This window comes from Orussus abietinus, unplaced genomic scaffold (genome assembly GCF_000612105.2).
Source record: "Orussus abietinus isolate OABI.00-Male unplaced genomic scaffold, Oabi_2.0 scaffold6, whole genome shotgun sequence".
Lineage (NCBI taxonomy): Eukaryota > Metazoa > Arthropoda > Insecta > Hymenoptera > Orussidae > Orussus > Orussus abietinus.
In genome coordinates, this window is record NW_019396002.1 from 701820 (window position 1) to 720265 (window position 18446).

At 51.9% G+C, this 18446-nt stretch overlaps 1 protein-coding gene across 4 annotated transcripts in view; it reads right to left on the minus strand.

Moving 5' to 3' along the window:
- The window catches only part of LOC105694216 (bromodomain adjacent to zinc finger domain protein 2B), an 81229-nt gene extending 66123 nt beyond the window's left edge, over positions 1-15106 (minus strand). For all 4 annotated transcript variants that reach the window (XM_012414677.2, XM_012414679.2, XM_012414678.2 and 1 more), the window contains exon 1: positions 14754-15106. The gene's annotated coding sequence lies outside the window, so the exon portion shown is untranslated. The remainder of the gene's footprint in view (positions 1-14753) is intronic.
- Positions 15107-18446: the final 3340 nt, after the last annotated feature.

Below are 18446 nucleotides of genomic sequence, written 5' to 3' on the forward strand. Positions count from 1 at the left end.
CGGAACCGCCGCCGTGTCGCGTCCATGTTGGTTCTCGGCTCTCCTTTTCCCTTTTTCCCTCCATCCCATTTCCCTTCGCGAAGGAAGGACGGTCGCCCTTGTAGAAAAAGAGGGGTCCGCCCTCCTAAATCTCCCATATACCCGTGTACACCCTTAAACGATGTACCAACTCCTGTTAAGATTCAGAGGCAATGTAAACGCGATTAATAATTTATCTGAAATTAACAAGACGCGCACATTCCACCCTGGATTTACTTTTTCATTATTTTTCTTCTTTTTTTTTTTTCCCCGGTTTTATCTCCTCGTTAAGTATATACCCCTAACGAGTGTACCGACTGACGTTAAGGCTATGCGAAAGCGGGCGTCAAAGAAGCGTTCTCCTTCGTGAAACTTTCCTCCGAACTGGGCGAAACGAATCGTTTCAAACTTTACAGCCTGAATGCGAGGGATAGAGGGAACGTGCCCCCGCCCATGAAATTTCAAGCTTTTTACAAATCCGTTCGCAGACATTTCCAAATATTCTTCGGAGAAATGAAATTTCTAGAGTGTCGGGACTTTCCCCATAGCTTATTCACGTCGTAAAGTTCGAATCGATTCGGTATACCCAGTTTAGGGAGAAGTTTCATGAACGGTGGGCTTCCCAGATGCTTTTCACATCCCCTTAAGATTGTGTCGCCGCCATTGACGTTTCCTTTTTAACCCTTTGGGTGCTAAGTACTTTCGGCGTATGGGCGAATTTCGTCAGGGCGTGCTAGCGATGTTCGACCAAACGTCGGACGCATATGTGCGCCCATAGCACTCAAAGGGTTAAATCGTCGGGATGTGCATCCTTTCCGTTACGTGTTAAGGACACTTTGGGTGATTTTTCGGCGTTTCCGAGGTTCCCTTCTAGGCTGGTTCGAAGGTCTCTGCGGTTACTTTCCAGGTCTCCCTTCAGAGGCTCGAAGCGGCGCACGCGCGCCCCCGGCTATTCGAAAGTGTCTCGGGGAGTCCGCGCTGCTCCGTGAGACCGGAGAGATCTCACGGTCCCTCTCTTCCCCGTCCCGTTCGCCGCGTAGGCCGGACGACCGGACGAGATATTACACCGAGGCGATGCGCATCGGGGAGAGAGAGAGAGAGAGAGAGAGAGAGAGAGAGAAAGATGACTTTCTAGGTGGCGAGGCCGCCTCCGTCCGAGCACGCCTACGCGTCGCACGGGTGCACGGCCGTGCGTGTGTCACCTCCACAAGATCGCTCCCACCGTGTCAGCGAAACGGCGAAAGAAACGCGATCCAGGAAAGTCCGATCGAAGAACCCCCCTCCGGCGCCCCGTAAAATTCCACCATTACGTATTACACATCGGAGTCCGTCGGTACTCACGGCTCACTTTTATCCGTATCCGCAAAATGGCGACACTTATCTGTACCCTCGAAATGGCGACACGGTTGAAAAACGTCCTCGCCGAAAAGAAAAAAAAAGTAAGACACTTGTGAAGCTCTGGATACCGACTTAAAAATCTCGAGGCACGGAATTATTAAGCATACCTCATTTTTCAAATTTATTTCCAATTATGTATTCTCCATGCCTACCCAGAGAGGGAAAAAAAAAGACAACGTCATCTAACCAGAGAATTATTTTAATTCGAGGAATAATTATTTACCACAAATAAATTGTCATAATTCCGAGGTAACGTTGCATCCAGTTAACCCGAGTGTATTTCACTAAAATAATTATCCTTTGAATTTACAAACATATTCCTTCGTTACCGTTCAACGAGAGGCCTCTTTAGCCGGATGACATTTATTTTTTACTCAGGGTATATCAGGCAGGTTCGTTCAGTCTCTTGATAAGCTATTGTCAGACTTTGTAAATGGAGATTCAGGTGACAGTACTCATCCGAGAAACACGTGCGCGTTGGGATCTTGATAAGTGATTTTTCCCGTATCAGCCTCCGGGAAATGTAATGATATCGTTTCTTCCTGTTTCTTTCGCGAGGAGGAGAGGCAGAGAAAAGAAAGACACTTCCAGGACGAAGTTAAGCCAAAGTTTCTGGGGTTCCGAGGGGTTCCGAGGGGTTCCCTGGGGGCTCTATCCCGGTTCCCGAGGGAGGAACCGGCGCGGCTTGTCATTAGACGGCGAGTCCCGGCAAAGGGCCTCGAGGAACCGGGGGCCGATTTGGCGAATGCTCGGCCAGGTAAATCTTGCCCAGGTAGCCAGAGACCTCGGCCTTTTCCAGCAGCTGCTTCGAGACTCCCGATGACGTCAGCCCTCGCAAAATCCGCTCCCCGTCGAAATGGACGCAAAGTGCGCGCGGAAATACGCGCGGTTTAAAATTAAACGCATCAACCCCCTTGACCGTGCGTTTACGCGCCCACACATACGCGTACATACTCCATGTGCAAGTATATCTACGCAGGGAAAAAAAAAATAAAAATAAAAATAAATTTTCCCTCATATCGAACGTAGATGTAACGAGTGAAGTGGAAGAAATAACCGATGGACGTTGTTGCCGGAAATGAACGTTGCAACCGGGAGTGTAATTCCCGTTGTCTCGGTAAAGCGATCGTTCTTTTTTTTTTCTCTCTCGTCTTTCCTTCTTTCTTTCTTAACGATACAATTTTCCTGGTCCATTTTGCACGCGTTCGCGGGCATTCGGGCAAATGCCTTTTCGTCTCGCGTGTATACGAGTAAACGGTTTCGCGCGTTTGTATGTAAATACAGGAAGGCCGATAACTTCCGGAATGGAACGACCTTCGGTCGGCAGGCCGAGTCTCGCGGGGTTATAATGCGCTCCGAATTGCCGAGGCGTTTATCGCGATATGAAAGATGAGACGGAACGATAAAGTGCAAGCCCGGTGTGCGAATGCGGAATTGAAACGTATCGCAGTACCTGAGCGAGTGTAGGGCCCCGTACCTGTGCCCGAGCAGCGGTACCCGCGTACCTGTGCAAACAGACCGTAGGAAAAAGACAGGTAAACGGAGAGACTCGGCCTGCCAGCTTTTCGGCGATTCTGAGCCCCCCTACGAGACAATTTTTATTTTTATTTTTAAACTACAGATTTCCTTGCATAATTAAAGTCACGAGAGATTCATCAAACGCGTACACTAAGGGGGAAAAAAAAAATAAAGTCATGAAACCAAAGAAACATTTTGTTAACTCAAAGGAATATCACTCGAATGAACCCGAAAGATAGTATGCACCGTTTCCTCGGAATTGTGACGATCTCATTCTGTCTATTTAAGTCAAATAATTATCCTTGGGATTAAGGCGGTATGAAAGGGTCATTCTATATATATAAATCATCAAAATATATATACAAATGGGTGCTCCGAATCATTTGACGTTTCAACCCACGATTATAGAAGTCCAAAAGAAGAACCTGAAGCTCGTGAAATTATATTTCTTAAAAAAAAAAAATTTCTGGTCGACGATGAAATCTCATGAGCATCGTGTCAGCAAAGTATTTCTTTTTTTTTCTGCTACCGTTCAAAGAATACTTCTTTGGCTTGATGGATTTCTTTTTTTTTTCCAAGTATCGAAAGGGGGTGGAAGGGAAAAAAATTTATAAAAATCGATCGGTCGTCGATCTCTATCGTTCTCGACGTGACGAAACGCCCTCGTTACGATTGTTATAAATTTTGTTCCTTAGGACCTCCATGATCATATGATGTGCTTTCACATCATCTTAGCAAATTTTTTTTTTTTTCTGGTATCGTTCAAAGAATATTTTTTCGGCTCGATGGATTTTTTTTTTTTTTAGTGTCGAAAGGGGGTAGAAGGAAATAAAATTGATAAAAGTCAATCGGCCGCCGATCTCCGTCGTCCTCGACGTGGCGAAACGCTCTCGTTACGAGACGCGCGCTTACGCAATTCCGCGAGAACGCGCCGCGACGAATACCCTGAAGAGCGACCGAGCGGATCCCGAGCGTCCCCTCGCATGCTTCGAGCCAGAACGCGGACGTCGGGCAAAGGACGGTAGAGTTGGATTTCCTCGTCTTCGCGGAGATTCCGTAATCTACGTTGCTCGTTCACTTGCAAAGAGCGCCCACTCGACGTACTGGAGGTACATCCGGTACGCGCACACACTCGGGCGAGTCGACACCTCCAAATAATGGGATAATCCCGCGGAAAGGGTTACATAACCTCAACGCGCGAAGTCGTAGGTCACGTTGGATGAGAACACGTTACATGCATAGTAATGACGAGCAAAAGTTGGTGTCCTGGTCTCGAGTCCGACCTCGCGCGACACTTTTAATCGGCGATCCTTAAGGTGTTAGGAAATCTCTAGATATATATATCGAAACGTCAAAATATTAATAAAACGTACCTCCAGACCGAAGGCACCGAATAATTAGAAACCTGACCCCGTGATCATGGAGGAGCTAAAAAAGAACGCGATGAATATTAAATAACATATTCAGCTTTTACATTAATTTAGAATATATTAACCATTTTTTTTTTTACGAATTTCACGAGTACCAACGTTCCTTCTTATGGCCCTCCGTAACCACGTTGCCGAAATGTCAAATGACAACGGTGCGCCCAGTATGGAGGAAAATGTTGCAAATATTTTGACGTTTCTATATATAGCATGACCCTTTCATAACACCTTAAGAAAAGCCGTCCTATGGCACTAAAAGTGAGATACGTCAACACCTTGATCTTCGTCCAGAAAACGTGGTCGCACTTTTTCCAAGAGCAAGACCGACCTATCTCATCGCGGCGTCATTGCACCGAGAGAGAGAGAGAGAGAAAAAAAAAACGAAATATACAGTCGGCTGACTAAAAGAAACATGCACCGCGACGGCAAAATCCAGCGATCGAATACGTCGAAGGTAACGTCATACCGAGTAAATAAAATTGATTAAGATCACCAAACGCGAATCGATCTTATCGACGAAATAATTGTCACCTACAAAATACCCTATACATGATTCCGGCAATGACACATATTCGCATAAAAGACTAATTGAATGAGATAAATATGTACCGTTGACATATATATATATATATACTTATATATTCAATCGACAAGTATTTTTTCCCCGCGTAGAGATAGAACCGAAAGGAGGGTAGAATCTTCCCCCTTATCACGTCGAGGGCCTGCCATCGCGGGGCACGGCGGTGGCCGCGATTCGGGGAGCGAGGCGGATGCGCGTCGCGATGCCTCGCGGCGTCCTTAGGTGGGTTCGCGTTCGGCCGAGTCGGGTGTCTCGGGTGGCTCTCGCAGGCCGGCCGTGGGTCCCCGCGCCCCTCTCTCTCTCGCGCTCGCTCGCTCCCCCGGAGTATTGAACGAACGAGCGAGGAGAGAACCAGAGGAGAGACCGGAGGCAGCAGCGCCGACCGAGAGAGAGTGAGAGAGAGAGAGAGAGAGAAAGAGGGAGACGCGGCCAGCCGGGCGGCGCGCGAGCGCGACGAGGACGGGGGGGACGGGAGAGGGGCACGCGAAGCAGGGTAGCCCCGCCGGCACACAGCGCGGCCGGAGAGACGCGTCGGCTATATATCCCCTCGGCCCCCCTCCCTCCACCGCGCGCCCCGCGGCCGCCGTCCCTCGCCTCCGTCTCGCTCCGACCCGCATGCCCTCCCCTCCGCCGCTCTCCGTCTCGCCGGCCCGCCGGGCCTGGCCTACCTCCATCCACCGCTAAAGTCCTCTCTGAAACGCGACGGTAACACTCCCCTCCCCCCCGTCACTCCCCCCGGAGCCGTCCCGCGCGGTCCAATCGCGAACCGTCCTGCCGCGTACAGATTACAGAAGGAGCGCGACCGCGCGGGAGGAGGGGGGGGTGGGGAGGGGGCCCGGCCGGGCTGCATCTTCGCCCGACGTCGATGGGCGCTCTCGCTCCTTCTCTCTCTCTCTCGCGGGAAGGCGGCCGCCTGCGAAATGCCGTCCTTTTTATACATACATATATTTATACATATATATATATATGTATACACGTATATACATGCACGCGGAGTCGCAGCGGCGGGTGCCGCGAGACGCGCGACCGTCCGCCGACTTCGGAAAAGCCCCGAAAGGCGCGACCGTCCCGCGCGGTCCGACACGTACCCTAGCGACCGGCATGAATCGAGAAGTTGCGGACGTTCGCTATGACGAATCGCCGCAAAAGTCTTCGTCGGATACATTGCGGAGGGACTGTTTAACGCCCCCCTCCCTCTTGGCCGTCCGTCGTCAAAACGGCCGATTTTGAGAACCCTTAAAGGAAACCTCCCCTCCGTTCGGTCCTTCTCCTTTTCCGTCGCTGTCCCGGTTTCCGGGATAGGGACCGTCTCCGAGACCCTTTCGACGCCTCCCGGAAGGATTCGAGGGACGTCCTCAGGGGCGTCCCGACGCGCCGAGGCAGCTGCGGTCCGGATCGCCTCCGTGTGCGCCCCTGCCGGCGCGGAACGTCCGCGAGGACGTGCCCGTGTGCCGTCACGCGTGCGGATGTGTGAACCCCGGGATGAGGGGAGGGGAAGGAGGGGACCAGGGGAGGGGAAAAGAGCGCGAGTCGAATTTCAAGGCGGGTTTCGTATATATACCGGGGGTCCTCGAGAGGAAGAGCGGCGCTCCCTTAAGAGCGAGCGTCGCGCGCTCGGAATGCGGTTAGGGGATTTAAACCGTATGTGCGATCGGCCGTCCCGCTAATAAGAATCCTCGCCGACGCTCGGCCATAAAAATTCCGCCTCCCCGTGGGCCGAAAAGAAAGGACAAAAAAAAAAAAAAGAAAAACCATTCAACCACCCTTTACACCTATAACCACTAAAGCGCGATCGCGCCGGTATTACCTGGGGTCATTTTTCCACTCATGGAGCGGGGGGGTGTTTTATTTAATTTCAAACGCGTTTCCCCACATTTTTTCGACGTATATCAGGAGATGGTAACCGCCTCCTCGTAATCCAGATCACTTATAAATCGTAACTCATTTTGCAGTACATATTGGATGATTAATGGTTGCCGATTTTACGGTGAGTCGTGTTTGTAATGGGGGAAAAAAAAAACAAAAAAAAAACAAACGAGATATAGGGGATTAATGTGTCAAATTGTATGTTTTTTTGCATCTCTTTTTTCCTTTTCCTTCGTTAATCTTTAGGAGAACGTTGTTCTTTAAGGTTCTGGGGAATTTTTCTGAAGCGAGTAGGGAATTTCTTAGGGCGAATTTCCCAGGGACCGTCGAGGAAGTCCGAGGAGAGGCCCGGAGATAATCGCCGGGGAGCTCCCAGGTGAAATCGGCCCAGCGGAGCGGCCCGAGGATAACGGCGATAAACGACGGCGGACGCGCGTGCTCCGAGCGATAACGATTACTGCGCCCCGGCGCGACCGTGGAAACGAAACATCTCGTCGGATAACTGTCGTTGCGTATCGCCCGCGCATCGTCCCCCGCACGAAAATACACACCGGTGCCGGTGGGCACGACCTCGGGGATAAAAGGAAACGCGCGCCGGCCGCGTTAACGGGGCGCCGACTTTCTAAAGAGAGCTCGATAAAAAATGCACGCGTACCCGCGCCCCGATAAAAGTATCGGGGAATCGGCAAAAAGGAGAAGGTAACCTCCGAGCGGCAAATGTAATGATTGCTCCGCCAGGAACGAAAAAAAAAAAAAAATAAAAAAAAATAATCAACGTAGCGAAGCAAAGTGAAAACGGAAGCGGAAACGAAAACGAGAAAAAAAAAAATATATATATCCATGTAGAACGGCATTCGGAGGACTCGCCATAAAAACGACTTCAAAAAGAGGAGAGCTCAAAAGACGGGTACTGTCCAGTTCGCGATCCGTCACGTCGACTGATAAGACCGATTAGCCGCTAGAGTAGAGCGACGAACGGAACAAATAAGCGAACCGTCGTCTATTCCTTATCGCCATTTAAATAAGCAATTAGCGGCCGGTTAAACTGAATTAAACGGCCATCGCGGGTACATGCCCCCCTTGCTACGCTCGCCGTAATAGAACCCCGATGTCGAGGTGAAAGAGATCGCGATTAACGGGATTACCTCTTAAATCGGTGCTGAAACCGAAGGAGGAGACCGTAGCCTTTTAGGTTAGATCGCGGAGGGCGGGAGGAAATGTGGAACCGCAGTTGCCGAAAGTGGAACTCGGGGCTCGAGCGGGGCCGGCCCAGGGACGCCGCGTTAGCGCTCTCCCCTCGGATGGTCCGCTCCGTCTCCCTCTCTCCCCACGCGGACCCACTCGCTCCGTCTCCCTCGCACCTCCGAGCTCCCTTCCGAGACCGTCGAACGAGTAACTCATGGTTACGCGAGCTTCCTCGTTCCTACCGATCGGTTCTCCAGATCTTCGGAATTCCTGATATACCGTTTTCCCTCATCTTCGACATCTACCGATCGATTCCCTTCCTTGTTCCCCTCCCCCCCCATTTCCCGATTTTCCAGTTTCCCGTCGCATCACGCATTAACTCTCCAAATTTTCCTCACCCATTGCACATCGATCCCAACCTCTCTCCTCGCCCTTCCCAGGGGGGTGGTGTCGATAATTGGAGCGATCGCTTAGAGATAAGGAAAAATCTGAAAAAGCGGCCGCTTGCGGCGGACCGCAAGCGCGTCGAGGCTCTCCTCTCTTCTCCTCTCCTCTCCGCTCGGAGAGACAAGGCTTGCGCCGATTTCGCTGGGTCTCTCGCACGGCGCGAGGGAGAAACGTACGCGGGCACTTACTTTCTACGCGAGCGATCGATACCCGACGAGCAGGCGAAAGAGAGAGAGAGAGAGAGCCGTTCTCGGTCGGAGCTCGTCCCGGCCCGAGCCCGACTCGCCTTCGAGCGCGTTGTGCTCGAGGATACCTCGAAAGGCCCGGCCCCGGTCGCAACACGCTCTTCCGGAAAGCCGCACCGCAGGGTCGCCCGGGAGAGCGAGCGAGAGAGGACGAGGCGGCGACACGGCGGAGCGAGCGAGAGGTCCGAGGGGGCCGAAGGGAGAAGGGTCGGCCGGGAAGACGCGACCGCCCGGACGGTGACGGAAAAACCCGCCACGGGACGGGGAGGGAGATTAGCGGTCTCTCTCTGTCTCTCTTTCTCTCTTTCTCTCTTTCTCTCCTCGCAGAGCAGGAGCGAAAATCGGCCCTCCTCCCCTCCTCCTCGTGAAGCGCCGTTAACCTAACGAGAGCTCGAAATGCAACCCCCGACTGACCCCCGGGAAATGAGAACCTCTGCTCCGGCCCCGGAAATATATCCCGACGTGTGAAATAAATAAATAAATANATATATATTCCGCTAATTGGAGACTAAAACGGAATATATTATTCTGACTGACGTGAGACGGCCATCCTATTTTTGGTTAAAAATGCGGGCCATTAAGGATTCATTGGGTAAACATTAATTGACAGCTCGTATATCGAGATATTCGTGAAAGAGAGGAATCTATAACGGACACCCTCGTACAGGGAGGATTGGCTTTAGTTGCGTGCCCGAGATGTGATCTCCTGTCGTCGGGTTAAATGATGTGTGGAGTTATCGGATATGCGTAACCTTGATTTTTAGGTGTTGCGGAATTTTCTTCTTTTTTCTCTCTTTTGAAAAATGGAGAATCTCGTCACTTGGGTGGGGACTTCGCACCCTTAGAAGGTGTAAGTCTGGAAATGACCGACAGGTATACCTTCGTTTATGGAATTATGGAATACGGAATCACTCACGAACCCCTGTGTAACGGAAATCGATGAGATGACGTCAAGGAAAATCGAGATGTCACCTCGTCGAAAATTGGACGTCGTTATCTTATTTATTGGCTTATTACCTTTCGTCGATTACGATTGTCGGTTTCGAGGTAATATCTGGATCGTCGCTTCCGCGGTTTTCTTCAGACGTTGTAAGCGAACTAAACCATCGATAAACTTACGTAGAAAGACAGAGAGAGAGAGAGGGTAAGGGAGAGTTGGTTTCGCACTCTCCTCGCGTGCACGGAGGCCTTTCTTCCTTTTCTCTCCCCCTCCCTCGCTCTTCCACCCCCCGATCGATCCCCGCGGGCACCCTTTCGCGGAGACCCAATCGTCTTCTGTCCGTTTCACCCCTTCGTTGCTTCCATGGCCTCTCGCGGCACTTCGACTTTCCGTCCCTTATGTCGAACGAGCATCGAGTCGACTTTTGAGAAACCGAGTTTTCGACCAAAATTATTGCCGCTTTGCTTTCTTCGAAATAACCCTCCCCCTTATGATCGTCTTAATCCGTTTCACCTTTTCGTTTCACCCCCCTTTCGAGTCAACTCCCAAAAAACCGATGTCTCCGAAAAGAAAGATTCCCGACCTTTCACACCCTCCGAAAATATATCCCTCTAAACTTCGACTTTCCGTCCCTTACGTCGAACGAGCATCGAGTCGACTTTTGAAAAACCAAGTTTTTCACCAAAATTATTGCCGCCTAACTTTCTCTCTAACAACCCTCTCCTCTACGAGAAGGGGTTCTAATATTCTGTCCGTTTCACCTTTTCGTTTCTCCCATGGCCTCTCGCGGCACTTAGACATTCCGTCCCTTACGTCGAACGAGCATCGAGTCGACTTTTGAAAAACCGAGTTTTTGACCAAAATTATTGCCGCTTTGCTTTCTTCGAAATAACCCTTCCCCTTACGATCGTCTTAATCCGTTTCACCTTTTCGTTTCACCCCCCTTTCGAGTCAACTCCCAGGAAACCGATGTCTCCGAAAAGAAAGATTCCCGACCTTTCATACCCTCCGAAAATATATCCCTCTAAAGAGGGTACACGACCATCTTCGTCTCGGCCGGTCTGCGAGGGGCGATTTACGTAAATCATTAAAGGCGCTCCCCCTCCCCTCTTTCACCTGTCTGCCAATTAGGCCCTTTACCTGACTCTCGACGCGAATTTCCTCCGCCCCCTTCGAAATCAACCGAGCGTGCCGGGAATAAAGCTGACGTAAATAAAGCGATCGATAATGCGAATTCCCCTTTCGTTGTAATGCCCCAAAAAGAGGAAATAAATAAAAAGTACTCATAGAAATAATATGGAAAAAAATCCCCAAAGTCGGCCCCTCCCTCTTAACCCCACTGCCCCTCGACATATCCCGGGAAGATCAATCTCTCTAAAAAATTGCATCCACGTAAACGTCGCATTTATCCAAAATTCTATCCGCTTCTCCCTCGCCGCAGGATTCTCACGCGGGGCATACTCCTACGCAGAATCGGTCCGAATTGCGGTTCAAGCCTAAATTACGGGCCGATTGCAGAACCGGCGGTCACTTCAGAGAACACCCCGCGCCCTCGTTGCGCAATCCGCGCGGTAAGCGTTTTTCTTCCCCGCGGGCTCTCCTCCTGCGTGCGTCGTCGCGCGTCACGCGTGCGGCCGAGCGCGATTCGATCCGTCATTACCACGGCAATTTCAATCTCTGCCCACGAAGAGGGCCTAATGACGGTCCAAACCTCACAGATACACCTCTACCATTAAAAGAAAAAAAAAAAAAAAAGAAGGAAAAAATACTAAAAAAATCAAGTAAGCCCGACACTCGATCAGCGTCTCGCATAAGTCCTAAAAACGCGGCCGGATTTCGTTAATATCCATTTCTCGGGATTAAGATCGGCTCTCTCGACTGGGTTTCCCACGGGCCGGCGGAGTGCGGCTCTCAGAGCGTGCGAAAAGCGGGAAAGAGAAAGAAAAAAGGAAAGAATAGAGGACGAGCCCCGTGGAAGGAACGTGCCAAACGGCGAGCCCGTTGTCACTCGCGTATGACGCATCGAGCGCACTCGAAGAGCGGGCCGAAAATCGTCCGAACGGCTTCGAAATCGCCGAAAGAGAGGGACCTATCTCCCTCTCTCTGAGAGGGAGAGAGAGAGAGAGAATTCCGCGATTAAGGCCGTCCAAAACGAGCGGCGCTCACTTCCCAAAAACCCGGCCTTCCAAGGTGAGTCATCCCGAGGATGCCGGTGCGAGGAGTACGGCTAAAAAAAGGAACAAGCCGCGTCCCCGAATGCCACGATCGGCCCGATAAGCCTCCTTTCGCTCGAAAACAAGGGAAATCGAGAGTCGGATGGGAGCGCACCGCCGAGTAATAACTCGGCCGATAAGGAACTCGAGCCGCTCGTTCCGCGGATATGTCGGCAGAGTTTCCGCGCCAAATCTTAGCCTCGCTCGAGGCGAAGAAGACGGTAAAAGTCCGGAACTTCCCATCGAACGACCTGATAGGTACATAGGTATACGCGTGTACAGGTATACAGGTGTGCGCGTATGTACGTATAAGCGGGCACAAGTGCGAAGTCTTACGAGGGAGGCGCGAAGTGTGCACCCACACTTTATCCGCGAGATTTAGCCTGGCGCGTCAGATCGGGCAGAAAATATTTCTTTTGATTTTCTTTTCTTTTCTTTTTTTTCTCTTCTTTTCTCTTTCCTCAATTGTCGAGACGCTCCACAATTTCTAACCTAACCTCTCGCGGAAGCTTCGCGAGAATCTGACGATGCGTGGGTTTCGCGGAAGGCTCATAGATAACTAGAAAGTAACCGTAAGCTCAGCAGGAAGTCGATCGATTTTCCAAAACAGACGGTATCAATGTTATCATTAATTTGATCATTAATGACCCTAGTCAGTCAGAGTCGGGGGCTAATAAATCAATTTGTCGTATCAATCGACGATTTTACCACTTTACTCTTCTTTCTTTCTCCCCACGGGATGCCGTACCGTACGAATCGGGAATTTACGAATAACTCGCGCAATCCTCTTTTTACTCGCCACGATAGGAACGAAATATGTCCGAGGATTCAAGTTAGGGTTACATAAAAAATCGAGAGTGGTCTGACCGACCGCATGATAACGGGTATGTCAAAAAAAAAAAAAAGGAGGGGAAGAAATAGTAACCGGCTAGGGTTAAATTCTCAACGGAATGGCTATCCAATTCTTACCTTCGCGTATAGGAAAGAACCTCGGTAGAGTTTCGCGCCAAATACATTTAAGAGCAAGTGCGAACGACGCCGAATACTTAACGGCAAATTCGATAGATATTTATTTCTCAATTAAGAGAGCTCATTACTGTCACGCGAGGTATATGGGCAGGCCCTTAAGATTCGGTCAACTCCATCCTCCATCATCCCGGAGTAGTAATTCCCTCACATTCGATCATACACTTTGCCATCCTAAGTCTGGTATAAATTCCCGTAAGTTAATAACATCCTAGTCCACCGTTGACATTGAAACAATTCCAAGCCAGCATCCCCGGCAAAGCGTCGAAACTCACTGACAATCGATTCTTACTCCAAAGGAATCAAAAGCAGTGTCGGAAAGGACCAGAGGCCGATTCCGAAGTCCACCCTATCGAAATGATCAATATCGCCCACGACTTTTAAATATCGACCAATGACAGGACTTCGCGGCAATGCAAAATTCATCAGGCAAATCCAAAGGCGTGCGAAAAAAAATCCACGCGAACTCGAGATGATTACTAGCAACTCGAAACCTGGGGAATTGTCACACAATCGCATAATCACTGCAGAAAGTAGCAATGCCGATTCCGGAGTCCACCCTGTCAATATTAACGGGCGAAATGATCAATATCGCCCACGACTTTTAAATATCGACCAATGACAGGACTTCGCGGCAATGCAAAATTCATCAGGCCAATCCAAACTCGTGCGAAAAAAAACCACGTGAACTCGAGATGATTACTAGCAACTCGAAACCTCGGGAATTGTCGCATAATCGCATAATCACTGCAGAAAGTAGCAATACCGACCGGGGTGGTCCCTTCCTCCCAATCAGCATTGTTTATCGCGCGAGACAAACGGCGGTGCGTTCTCAAAGGATGTCTCCGTGATTTCGAGGCGAGTGCCCCCTCGCCGGGACTTTAGACGTTGCGAGACGTGGCCGTAGCTACCTGGCCCTCTCTCGACCGACGATATCTCCGCGGCGGGCCTCGCCTCGTCTCGGAGGCGCAACAAAGAGCGCCGCGGCGGCAGAGACGCCTCCTGGCCTCTCAGCCGCGGTGGAAGGCAGAAACGTTAAGTCAAGGTCTCGCGCTGGAAGCCCGGCGTCCCCTAACCTCTCTCTTTCCCCCGGCGGACGGCTTAGCGTTTTTCGGAGGGCGAGCGCGACTCGATCGCGCCGAGGGAGAGAATTCGCTCGACGGCGATATTCGGGTCGTTAACGGTATACACGAGGAGGCGGCTCGGTAAAGGCGGACTCTGCTCTGCCGGCCTCTCTCGAGTGTCCCGTTACCTCGGCGAGCGGAGGCCCGGGCCTCGCCCGGTGCATCCTAGGGCGTCCTTTGTACCGATTCGGGCCGTCGAGAGGAACGCGCCGGTTGGCCGGTCGCGATTCCCCTCGGAAGACGGTAGGCACCTTCCTTTGTCGGCACGGCTCGCGACGCGAAGGGCTCGACCGGCTCGGGCCGAGAGGGGGAAGAGGTCTCTCCAAGAGGGAGAGAGAGAGATAGATAGATCGTTATGAGATCTCATCGAGACAAGTTTCGTTACGGCGACGGCAGAAATAGTTTACTGCGCCTCGCGCCTCCCTTTCGAGGAACGCGCTCGAGTTAACGGTCGTTCCGCGACTCGAAGGTTCGGCCCGTTTTTAGGTTACCCGCCGATTTAAAATAGGTTTATATGGGTTCATCAAAGCTCGTATAGGTTTACGATGTTAATGGGAGTTTAATACGCGTGGGTGGGCTGTCTTTCGTTTCTACGGTCCCCGCTACGACTAAGTCATCGATTGTGCCGCGCGGCAGTTTAGGTTAGGTCGGTCGGTAGGACGCACGTCGCGGTTTTGAGGTTACCTCGGACCCAGGGGGCGCCCCGAGCCCTTCGAGACTCCATGGCGACGGGAAGCCGGGAGGTCGTCCTCTGTCTCGGTCTTACCTGGAGCGGCGTCCGAGGGCATTGCGTGGGGCCTCGGCCGGTGAGAGTCCCCGGGGGTGCCAGAAGCGGAGGAGCCCTTTCTCGTCCACGGGCGTCGCGGCGACAAATCGCAGCGAATCTCTCGCCTCCTCCTCGGCGTCGGCTCGCTTCCCTCGCGAGATCTCGGCCGATCCTTGCACAAGACACTGGAGCACTCGCGCCACTACTCCCGCGGCCGGCCTCGACTCGACTGGGCTCCGAAATTCCGCGAAATCGCGGCCTCTCAGCGACTTTCCCCGAGAGCGAGGCGTCGAACGTCCGCGCGCCGCGAGCTCCCACTGGGGAATGAACCGGTGGCGCCACCGCCGGGCCGAGAGGTGGCGCCCTCGCGAACTAACCGCCGCCCGTGAGCCGCGAGAGCCGCCGAGCGGCCCCTCCGCTCCCCCCTGCCGACCGCTACCCCCACCACTGCCCGAGCCGCGCCACGAACCAAATGTATTATAGATATTTACACCGATAGACCACCTGCCTCCTACCTTAACCACCTAACGGGTGACTCCTAATTTCACTTTCCTCCCCGCTAGCGAGACTCTTTCCCCGAATCGTCGAACTTCCGATTATCTATCGCTCCAATTATCTCGATCGCTTTAATTCGCCGAGACGATTGTTATTTAACCACGACGCGGCCGTATCGGCGAATCGAAGGTTCGCTCGTGTCCGAAAGCGGATGAAAGAGGCTTCGGCGCACATAGATTTAGAGAAACGTCCTCGCCGGGCGACTCGATCCGAGCGGCCTTCAAGATGGCGTAAAAACGAGCGCGATCGGGTATACTCATCGGCTGCCGCGATTCGCGATGGAGGTCGTGCTACAATGCGATCTCGTGGAAATGGGAAAAAAACAGAAACAAAAAAAAAAGGGAGACGTGGAATACCGAGGCGACGTTTCTGGAGGCCTCCCGGGAGTTAACTCTTAAGGGGTTAGGGTTACTCGGGATGAGGTGTCCGAACGTCCCGTACCTCTCCCCGCTCCTAACCTCAAAATCTGTAGCAGTGAGTCATGCAGGGGAATGTCGGTACTTTCCTAACTTGAGAATGAAGACGGAAGATTTGAGAGGCATCTGCCGTGTTAATAAAATATTCAGACGGTCAAGGTGCATCTTCTCCGAACCGAATCCATCGAATAATTGAAAACTCTAACCCGTGACAATGAAAGTCATAATCAAGGTCTTGGAACTCGGAAAAATTTCCTTCCTCGAGAAAACGTTTTTCGTACAATACGGCGCGGCAAGTCCTGTGGGCAAAATGCCGAAATGGGACGCCATTTTGGATTTTCTTAATACGATCGACCAGTTCTTCCTGTTACGCTAATCGTTACGCTTAAGCGGGTATCCATGCAGGTCTTAACTGTCATACTTATGGTTACTTTACGCGAGGTATGCGCGAAGGATGCTTAAAGGCCTTTACTTCAGCCCCGTGGAGATCGCTCGGCGCTCCCGGAAGGGCGAGCGCGCGTCGCGGCGCTTCCGGTGCGTCGCGGCGCGAGATAGACGAAAGTCTTCGCCGCTCGCGAGAAGGAGAAGGGACGCGCTCGCCCGAAATAGCCTTTAGCCTCGTCTTGCGTTACGTGTGTACGGGGCTTTAAAATATATCGGCGAGCGCTTCCCTCCTTAACGAGACGAGGTTGCCCGTACGTGCAAAGAAAGAACGAAAGGCGCGCAGAGAGAGAGAGGGAGAGAGACGGAGAAAGGTCCGCGCCCGGCGGAGAGAGAGAGAGAGAGACGGGGCGAGCGGGAGGGAGAGAGAGAGAGAGCGAGTCCCGAGAAAAAAGATACGTCGTCGCTCGAGGATGCGATATACGCCGGGAACGGCGAGTGGAGGGAAGGGCCGAGGTGCTCGCACCTAACCTAACCGGAGAAATCCGTCTCTGGCTGCCGAGAGCGAGGCGAGCCAAACCGAGGCGACTTCTTCCGGACCCTGGAGGTCCTCAGGACCTGCTTCGACTGAGGACGAGTCCTCATAGGGTCCCACGGTCTCACTCGCCCTCCGGGCCCTTTGCGAGTCGCGGCGCGACCGCAGCGCCGCCGACCGCTGACGGCCACTGGTGGAAGCGATCCGAAGCTGGACCGATCGAGATAGTCTGGATAGATCGAGATAGTCTGGGTAGATCGATATAGTCTGGATAGATCGAGATAGTTTGGATAGATCGATATAATCAGGATAGATCGATATAATCTGAATACATCGAGACCATCGAGACGATTAGTCGACCGAGTTAGGTTAAAGGCCGATTCGAACATAACCGCAAAGGTAGGACCCCTTTACCGATAGAAATAACGGCTCAAGATTCACCCCGACATATTCGTGCATTTCCGCGTCGGTACAAACCTAGGGACGCGTTGTTCCCATCAGTGCACGGATGCGTCACGGACGATGTACGGGTATGTCCGAATCGATCTTGACTCGGAATCCACGCCTTGCGAACTGATATAATTAGGATAAACAGCTCGTTAAGGAGAGTAAGAACTAGGGTTAAGTCTAAGTTTAAGGTGGATCGATGGTGGCAATCATCTTGTAAGCACGTAGACCTGGGAACCGTGGAGTAGGGTGGATATTTATGGGCGAGGTTAGGAATTCGGCGTGGACTCGGAAGAGGAACCTTGCGGTGTGATTGGGCCTTTAGCGGCGAGGCTTTGTAGGGGCCGGGTTCGGGTCTTCCTTTTCTCGGCGACCCGACGCCCGGCGTCCCTCGGCGCGTCTCTTGGCCGGAGTTCTCTCGCCGCGGCGGAAATTTTACTCGCAGTGGCGCATCTCCGCGCACCGCCCGAGCGAGGGAGAGGGAGGCACTCGGCCGGTCCTGCGTGCGACGAGGACAGAGGGAGGTGGAGTCGCGGCGGGACTGGAGGGTACGCGCGTACACACGCGAAAATGGCGTGTAAGACGTGCCTACACCGAGTCGCTCGGCCGAGGGCAAGCACGCGAGCCTCGCTCGAATCGAAGACGCCCGTGGAATCGCGCGAATCGAAAAACTCGAGCGGCGTCGCGACGCCGACGGGCCTGGGGGTGGCCGCGACCAATCATTACGGCCGAGCACCGAGATGCGTCGCTTTTCGCAATTACATTTATTAGGCACGTTGGCGTTCTTCGTCCTGACAAATGTTCCTCTTCAATGTACGTACCTGTAAACATAATGTGTACGTTTACAAGTATATACTTGTATCGCAACGAGGGCATGGTATATAGGTGACGGATACGCACTTTTGCATGCGCATATGCAGGTATGCAGATTCCTGTAATGCGCGTACTGCACTGTGATAAAATTCACCCGGGATAAAGGAGAAGATGGGAATGTCTTCCCTTTTGTACTTCACCTTTTCATGGAGCGGAGTCGCTCCTTTAGAACCCGAGCGACCTTGTCGGCGCTTAGATTTGGTGCATTGAAAACGCATCACCTGAGTCGTGCGCATATCTGTGACAGAGTCCCAAGGTCGCGGCATATCGTCCCGAGATATTGCGAAATCGCTCCAAATAGGTATATCAATTCTTTCTATTATTCTTTTTTTTTATATATATATATAACTACTTTTACCGATACGCGTCCGGTGCAATGAAGCAGGGTTCGCTGCGAGGCTAGAATCTATGAAAGAAACGCGTATGTATTAGATTCGAAGTATTTCTTTTCATTAATGAATGGTTAACTTTTACCGGAACAATCGA